General features: G+C 42.5%; 1 non-coding gene across 1 annotated transcript; it reads right to left on the bottom strand.

Annotated features, from left to right (window-relative positions):
* Positions 1-107, bottom strand: LOC121472384. The gene has a single exon (XR_005982870.1). It is a non-coding gene; the product is annotated as a U6 spliceosomal RNA (small nuclear RNA).
* Between the last annotated feature and the right edge of the window lie 7,336 nt (positions 108-7,443).

The following is a 7,443-nucleotide window of genomic DNA, read 5'->3' as shown; positions in this document are numbered from 1 at the left end:
TTTAACATGAAACACTTGACGAATGTGCGTGTCATCCTTGCACAGGGATCATGCCAATCTTCTCTGCATCACTCAAGTTTCAGGACATGTACTGCTGAACCAAGCATGAGAATTTGTATTTTAAATAAGCTTCAAGGTCATTCTGATGCACATTCCAGATTCAGAATCTCTGTTCTAAGGTCTTACTCCTGCCTTTGGGCTTTTGAAAGAATCAAGTCATATATGTATATCACTTACATATATAAAGTAAAATGAAGATTAAATCATAAGATGGCATCCCCTTTTTGTACACTAAATACTCCATTATACTTACCCCATGCACATGGATGCATTGGACTATTTATCTCTAAAATACTTTCCTTAAAATTTTAGGAAGATAGCTTGTCTATTACAAAACTCTGTGATACATCTCCCTCCCAAGAGCTGCCGCATCCTCTCAGCCAAAGAAAAACTGTAACAATAGCACTGCATAGTCCTGGCCAGTGAGCATCAGCACCCTTCACTGAACGTATGTTCGAAAAAAAAATTTAAAAAAATAAACGTATGTTCGACTATGTTTTCTTGAATTAAGTATGCTTGCAATGTGTGTCATCTTTTCATACAGTTTTCTGGTGAATTCCAGTTACTAATTTTGATCGAGAGTGCTATCAAAAGATGATAGCACAAGTAGTGCCATCAAGATATACAAAAGAACATCGTGTTGGATGCCAATTTTTTTTAAGTAGCTCAAGGTGACTTTAGGGAAGTGGTTGTAATACAGCAAAAATATTAGCAAGGATTCAGGGTGATGGAAATCTTTTGACATTATAAAAGGTATCATACACAACTCTTCTATCAGGGAGGATAAACTAACAATTATGACTGGTAATGGGAAGACACTATGGCTTGTGACCTCTGGAGATTTAAAGAGAAGATTAAAAGACACTTAGAGGAACCCCTGGACTCAGGAACTTGATCAAAACAGGGTGTTCACTTAAACTCCCCTGCAGCACACACCCCTGATGTGAAGGGGGATGCCTACCCTGATGCTGGCCCAGGCTTGTATCCTCCAACATGCCAGTGTTTCACTGTAGCCAATGGAAATAGCTACCACATGCTAGAACAGTGGATTCAAACCTCAGAGAATCACCTGGAGGACTTACTGAGACATGGTCCTATGCCCCACTGCTATGGATTCTGATTCAGCAAGCCTAAGGTAGGGCCTGAGAATCTGCATTTCTAACAGGCTTCTAGTTGATGCTTTACTGTACTTGTTCTCAGACCACACATTTTAATGGGCCCTGATCACCATCTGTAATAATGGAACACTTTTCTCTGCATTAAACTAATATGTATATATAGCATCAAACTAAATACTGCGTCTATTACTTGCATCATGGCTTAGGAAACTTAACTAGGTAGAAAACCAGTCAGCATGGCACCGTCATACCTGAAACATAATTAGGTCTTACGACTTCCCAATGGGGAAGTCTTTCTTTGACTATTAATCATGTCCATTAATCTTTTGTGGTTACTGCCATTGTTGCTTTGCCCACAATACTGTAGAGGGTGGGGGTGGAATCCAAATGTTAATAAGTGTTAATTATGGAGTTTCAAAAATCAAATCAAAACAGCAAAAATCATGAAAAAATAATTCATGAAAGCTGACAAGCCTTCACCCTTAATCATCATCTCAAGGTTAAATAATGATCAGAATTCTTTCAGTCAAAGTACTTATGTTGCATCTTGATGTTTAACTATCATATAAATATAACTGTGCTATTAGGCTCTATTTTTCATTGCAGATGAAATTGATGCATCTTTGTGTGGTGCAGTCTGACATAGTAAAATTGTTACTCTCTAGGTAGGATATTCATAAAAATGTAATTATCGTAATCAGAACGGTCTTTAAGCTCATGAGAGGGGATTGCCAGATTTGTGATTGGCAGTTTTCAATCACCTCACGTATAATAAATAAAGAAACTTCTTAAAGCAGCCATGGGAATTACTAATGTCTTACAGAGGGAAGCTATTCTGATCCGATAACAAAGGGTGTTGGGAGATGGTGATGGGAACTCAAGTTGGCCTCCTCTGTCTGGCTTTGGGCAGAACTGGATGGAACTCTTAACAGATTTCACTTGGTTTACTCACCAATAGCTGTAATTAACGTTTGCTGGGAGAGTGCTTCGAGGAGAAAGAGATCTCAGGAAGAAGACTACGGTGACTGATTTATCAATCGCTTCTCAGCTTTTTGGCTGAGATCAAGTGCATTTATCCTTTTCCCTCTGGAGTTCATAACTTGCTGCACGTAGCCCAGGAGTGGCTATGCATCCAGCATGCCACCAGGGGGAAATATAGCAAAGCCACCAGGGGACTTGGCCTTCGTTTAGATGGGAGTTTCCAGTGTTCTTAACATCCCTGGTCCTGGTTTAGGCGGCACACTTCATAAAGGCAGAGATACCACAAATGAGCTCAGCTTGGTGGGCTAGAGAAATAAAAACCAATAAAGTCCAGTCAACAAGCTGTTAATTTGAAGATGAAAATAACCTTTTCAAATAGGACAGCAACTTTGTTTTGATCCCCACTGCCTCTATCAGAATTACTCAGTGGGGGCAAGCTAGTTAGTCCCTGCCCCTGCACAAAAACCTCCATAATCCTCTGACTTAAAAAACAAACAAAAACAACAACAACAAAAAAAAAACCTCTGACTTGTTTTTGATCATTCTTTGGTAATAACAAGTCCTACAGCCCCTTTAGGTCTCCAACACAATCCCAATTAAGAAGTTAGAATATCCAGTCCTGTACAATAACCAACTCCTAGAATCAGGTGTAAAGGTGACACTGTCCCCTTCACCCCTCTGGGGCCTTCTGCAGCCAAGAAGCTGGGGCAGGGCGCAGGATCCACCAACTGCTCCTTTCCTCCACCAACGGCTTCCAGCTGTCTGCGGCCATTTCACCAGCCATGGTTTGTTTCTGGGTCAAAGCAGGCAGAGGGAAGAGAAGTGAGGGTGGGGCAGGGGGAGAGGGAGAGACGTTCTTCCCAGACTGGTCACCTCGTAGGGTAGCTTCTCTCTTTATAAGCGAGGCTGTGAAATCGAGAGCCGCCTGTTCCCGGGGTGGGGTGCTCTCTCAGGGCCTCAGGGACCCACCATCCCCCACGCTGGGGCCTCTCACCTGAAGGCCCTTCATCAGCTGAAACTAGCCTCAGCTCCCCGTCACCGCTCCAGCTGCTCCCTGCTGAAGCCTAAGAGCTCCTCTAGGTGGCCCTATTGGACAGGAGCTAGGTTCCTTTCCTCTTTCCCCACCTCTTGTCTCTCCCTCTCCCTCCTCCACCTCCCCCTTCCCTCTCCCTCAGCCCTCCCCGGGCTGGCCCACTCAGTCCCGAGTCTGCGCCAAGCTGCAGGAGATGTGTGCCAAGCTCTCTGAATGAAGACTTCTCAGTGAGAAAACAACTTTGAGGTGAGAGGAGCTTCCAGACAGCCCTCCAGAGAAAAACTCTCTTCACATACCTTCCCTCCCAATCCTCAACCCCCTGATGTTCTGTTGTAAGACCCTGGTGCCATTTCCTGACACTCTTCAGTCACTGGGAAAGCTTAGCCTGGGCCCTCTTCTTCCTCTGGCACGGATCCTACCCTCAGCCACGGATCTGTTCTGCTCAGGTCAGCCTGGGGGGCGGTGAGCAGCTGCACTTGGTGCCATACTAAAGCCCTAGCCTCCAGCTCAGTGTCTCTTAGTAACAAAGGAGGCATTTTGGCCTCTCTGCTACCTTTCATTTTGTTTCCCAATTTATTCAGAACCTGGGTGGGAAAGACAGGCGCTATTTATTGAGCCCCTCTTTCTATCTTGAACGTAGGCGAAGGATCTGAAGCCTGTTACCACTTTTTAGATAATCCTCTTGAAGATCTCTATCCTCTTATGGCTTCTTCCTCGTTTGTCATATATTTTATCTTGATGTCTCAGTGAGAACTTCTTATTTAACATCTTGAAATGTGGGCAGCACAGGTGGCCGTTTAGTGCTGCTTTTGGCCTAGGGCGTGATCCTGGGGACCCGGGATCAAGTCCCATATCAGGCTCCCTGCATGGAGCCTGCTTCTCCCTCTGCCTATGTCTGTGTGTCTCTCTCATGAATAAATAAATAAAATCTAAAAAAAAAATCTTGAGGGCAGCCCCGGTGGCTCAGCGGTTTAGCACCCCCTGCAGCCCAGGGCGTGATCCTGGAGACCCTGGATCGAGTCCCACATTGGGCTCTCTGCATGGAGCCTGCTTCTCCCTCTGCCTGTGTGTCTGCTTCTCTCTCTGTGTGTCTCTATAAATAAATAAATAAAATATTTTAAAAATATTTTTAAAAAATAAATAAAAATTAAAAAATTTTAAAAATCTTGAAATGTGTCATATGGGGGAGGGGCACCTAAGTGGCTCAGCCAGTTGGGTGTCTGCCTTTGGCTCAGGTCATGATCCCAGAGTCCTGAGATTGAGCCCGGCATTGAGCTCCCTGCTCAGCGGGGAGTCTACTCCTCCTTCTGCCCTTCACCCCTCTTGTGCTCATTCACTCTCTCTCAGATAAATAAAATCTTTTTAAAAATATATCATGGGAAATAACTAGCTAAAAGCTTTTAGGGCTTTCTTGGGGAGTAACTGATTAAAACAACTATTTGAGGATGTTTATACAGCTCAGAAATGAAAATCTTTTAGATAAAATTTTAAAATACTTCAGAAAGGGGTCACCTGGGTGGTTCAGTTGATTAAGTGTCACACATCCAATGTCCAACCCTTGATTTCGGCTCAGGTCATGATCTCAGGGGCATGAGCCCCATGTCAGGCTCTAGGCTGAATGTGAAGCCTGCTTAAGATTCTCCCTCCCAAAAAAAAAAAAAATTCTCCCTCCCCCTCTCCCTTTGCCCCTCCCCCCTGCCCGTTCACACACACGCATACTCTCTCACTCTTAAAAATATATATAATACATTTTTTAAAAATAAAATACTTCAGAAAGAAAAATAGCTTTTAAGGAGACTTGAAATTTTTCTTGACTCTGCCAAAGACTAGCTATATGACCTTAGGAAAGTTGTTCCATCTCTCCAAACCTAATTTTTTCATTTATGAAATTAAGCCTGGCCTAAAAGTCTCTCAGGTCCTTTTCCAACTCTTACCATGAATCTCTGAGACCCTGAAATGAACTGAGAGAATATTTCTGTTGCTAAGTAGGCAACGCTGCTGATATGGCATGAAGGTTAACACACGGGCTCCCGCGGTATTCAGGAATATGACCCTTCCTCTACTCACTCAGACACAAACACTGAGTGCATACATCTTTAGACCAACAGATAGTTGCGTGCATAAAATTTAATACTTGACCCAAGAAACTTATGAATATAAAGGAGAAGCAAGACTGTTTACAAATATTGTTAAATAATACATGATGCCTTATTTAGCCAAGAAACATTTACGGAGCACCTACCATTGTATGTACACAACACTGTGGGATGGTGCTTGGAGTGCATGGGTGCAGTTTCCTCCCAGAGCACCACCTTTACATATGCGGGATGTACCCACACAGAACCCATAATCAAGACCAGATGAAAGCAGAGCTATGGCCATATGACAGTCCCCAGCCCCAAATCCTCCCTCACACCCTTGGTCTTGTGCTTCCAAAGACAAAAACAAAGATCTTTCTTTTAGTAAAACGGTGGTGGTGCTTCTCTTCTCTTCTCTCTCTTTTTAAAGATGTGATAATCAGTCAGGATTCACTCTGTTTATAGTTTGACTACTTCATAGAAAAATGTGTCTATAAAACACCTGGTAGTTGTAAAAAGGCTTGGGTAAGGCCCAGGGAGCTGGATAAATATATGTTATTTACTCAGCTGTCCCAAGCCATCACCAATCTCCTTACACCCAAGGACTGTCTGACCTCTCCTAAATTTCATTTCTAATGTTCTTGCTACAAAGTTAGGTGTAAAAAAAAAATCAGGAAAATCAAAGCCGTACTTGCCTGAAAAACTATCAAGTACAAACATTCTTCATGCCATATCAGGCATGCTTTGATACTCTGAACTAGAAAAGATGGTTGCAAATCCTTTTATCTGATGTAGCAAACATACTAAATCCAAGTAAATGTTATTTGTGGATACAGTTCACCAAGTATCTCCTAAGCACCTGTGGTGTACCTGCTTCATTCAGTGCATAGAACACACCAGAGATTCTAGCATGTTCTCCAAGCCACACTGTCAGAGCAAACAGTGAGTTCCTCCCCTGGTCCTCACCTGCAGACAGTACCCCGGTGGACTTTGATGTTGCTCTTTGCTGTTATCTCTAAGACTGAACCCTAACCCTGACTTCTTCCATTCAGTGACTTTTCCAAAATAAGTTATGTTCACCTGCTCAAATGCATCATCTTGTGCATTTTTAAAGGTTTTGACCTTTATTGTAGTAATAAACATTTAACTCACTCAGAATTAGTGTCAGGCAGGTTTCCACAGAGGTAGGCTCCTGCCTTACTAATTTTAGTCTAATTTTAGTATGGACTGAGTTGAAATCCCTTGTAGGCAGGATCCCTAAAGAGAGGATATTTCCACTGGAGACACATGTGGGAATATTGCTTATTGGGCAAAAGAGAAGGAACACAACCCAGAGAGGTATCCGAAACAGTAAGACAAGTGGGGGAAAGGTTCCAAATGGGCAGAAAAGTTAGAAGGGGTTGTGCCATACTTAAAGTGATGATATTTTTCTAATCAAACACCAGGGCAGATAGCCTGACACATCATCTGAAAACAGAACAGATTACTTGAAATCTGGAATGTATGATCATCATCTTCACAGTAAATGAAGCCAGCAGCTGTTCAGAGTGAAAGTCATTAACAATAAGTCTCTATACATTGAGGGATCCAGAGGAGTGGGTGGGAAGCCCGCTGATGTCATCCATTTACAAGCCAGGGCTTCCTCACACAAAACAAAGAGGATTTGTTATGGAGGGTTTCCTGGAACCACTTGCTTTCAGCACCTAACAAAGGTGTAATCTACTTACCAAAAAACAATGAAGCTTTGCTTCCGAACAGTCTGGGAATGCAAAATACCAGAAGTCAGAGCAAGCACAGGACAGACTGTCAGCTGTCCTTTACTTGTTCAGTTCTATGCTTCTTCAACAGAATTCAAACATCATACTATTGTTTTTAATTAAATCCTCATTACTCTGCCTTCTCATCTTGTGCTTTCAATTTGAAACTTGGGAATTGTTTTGTTGCAAAGGAGGAGATTCAGAAATTCCAATTCTCCTACTTCATAAGAATGTTATGTTCAGCATAATGTAATAGGAGAAAAGCTTTCCTTTGTTGCCAACGCTAGAAGTCAACTCTTAGTTACGTACTTTGAGAATAATGCCTGGAAAATATTTTAACTCCAATTCCTAGCACCAATAGAGAAGTTTTCCATCTCTACTTTTAAGTTGTGTGCTTTTTCAACTCATATCCTATC

Source organism: Vulpes lagopus, chromosome 11 (assembly GCF_018345385.1).
Source record: "Vulpes lagopus strain Blue_001 chromosome 11, ASM1834538v1, whole genome shotgun sequence".
NCBI classification, from domain to species: Eukaryota; Metazoa; Chordata; class Mammalia; order Carnivora; family Canidae; genus Vulpes; species Vulpes lagopus.
The sequence above is the reverse complement of the archived record's forward strand: the minus strand, read 5'-3'. Positions and strand labels throughout refer to the sequence as shown.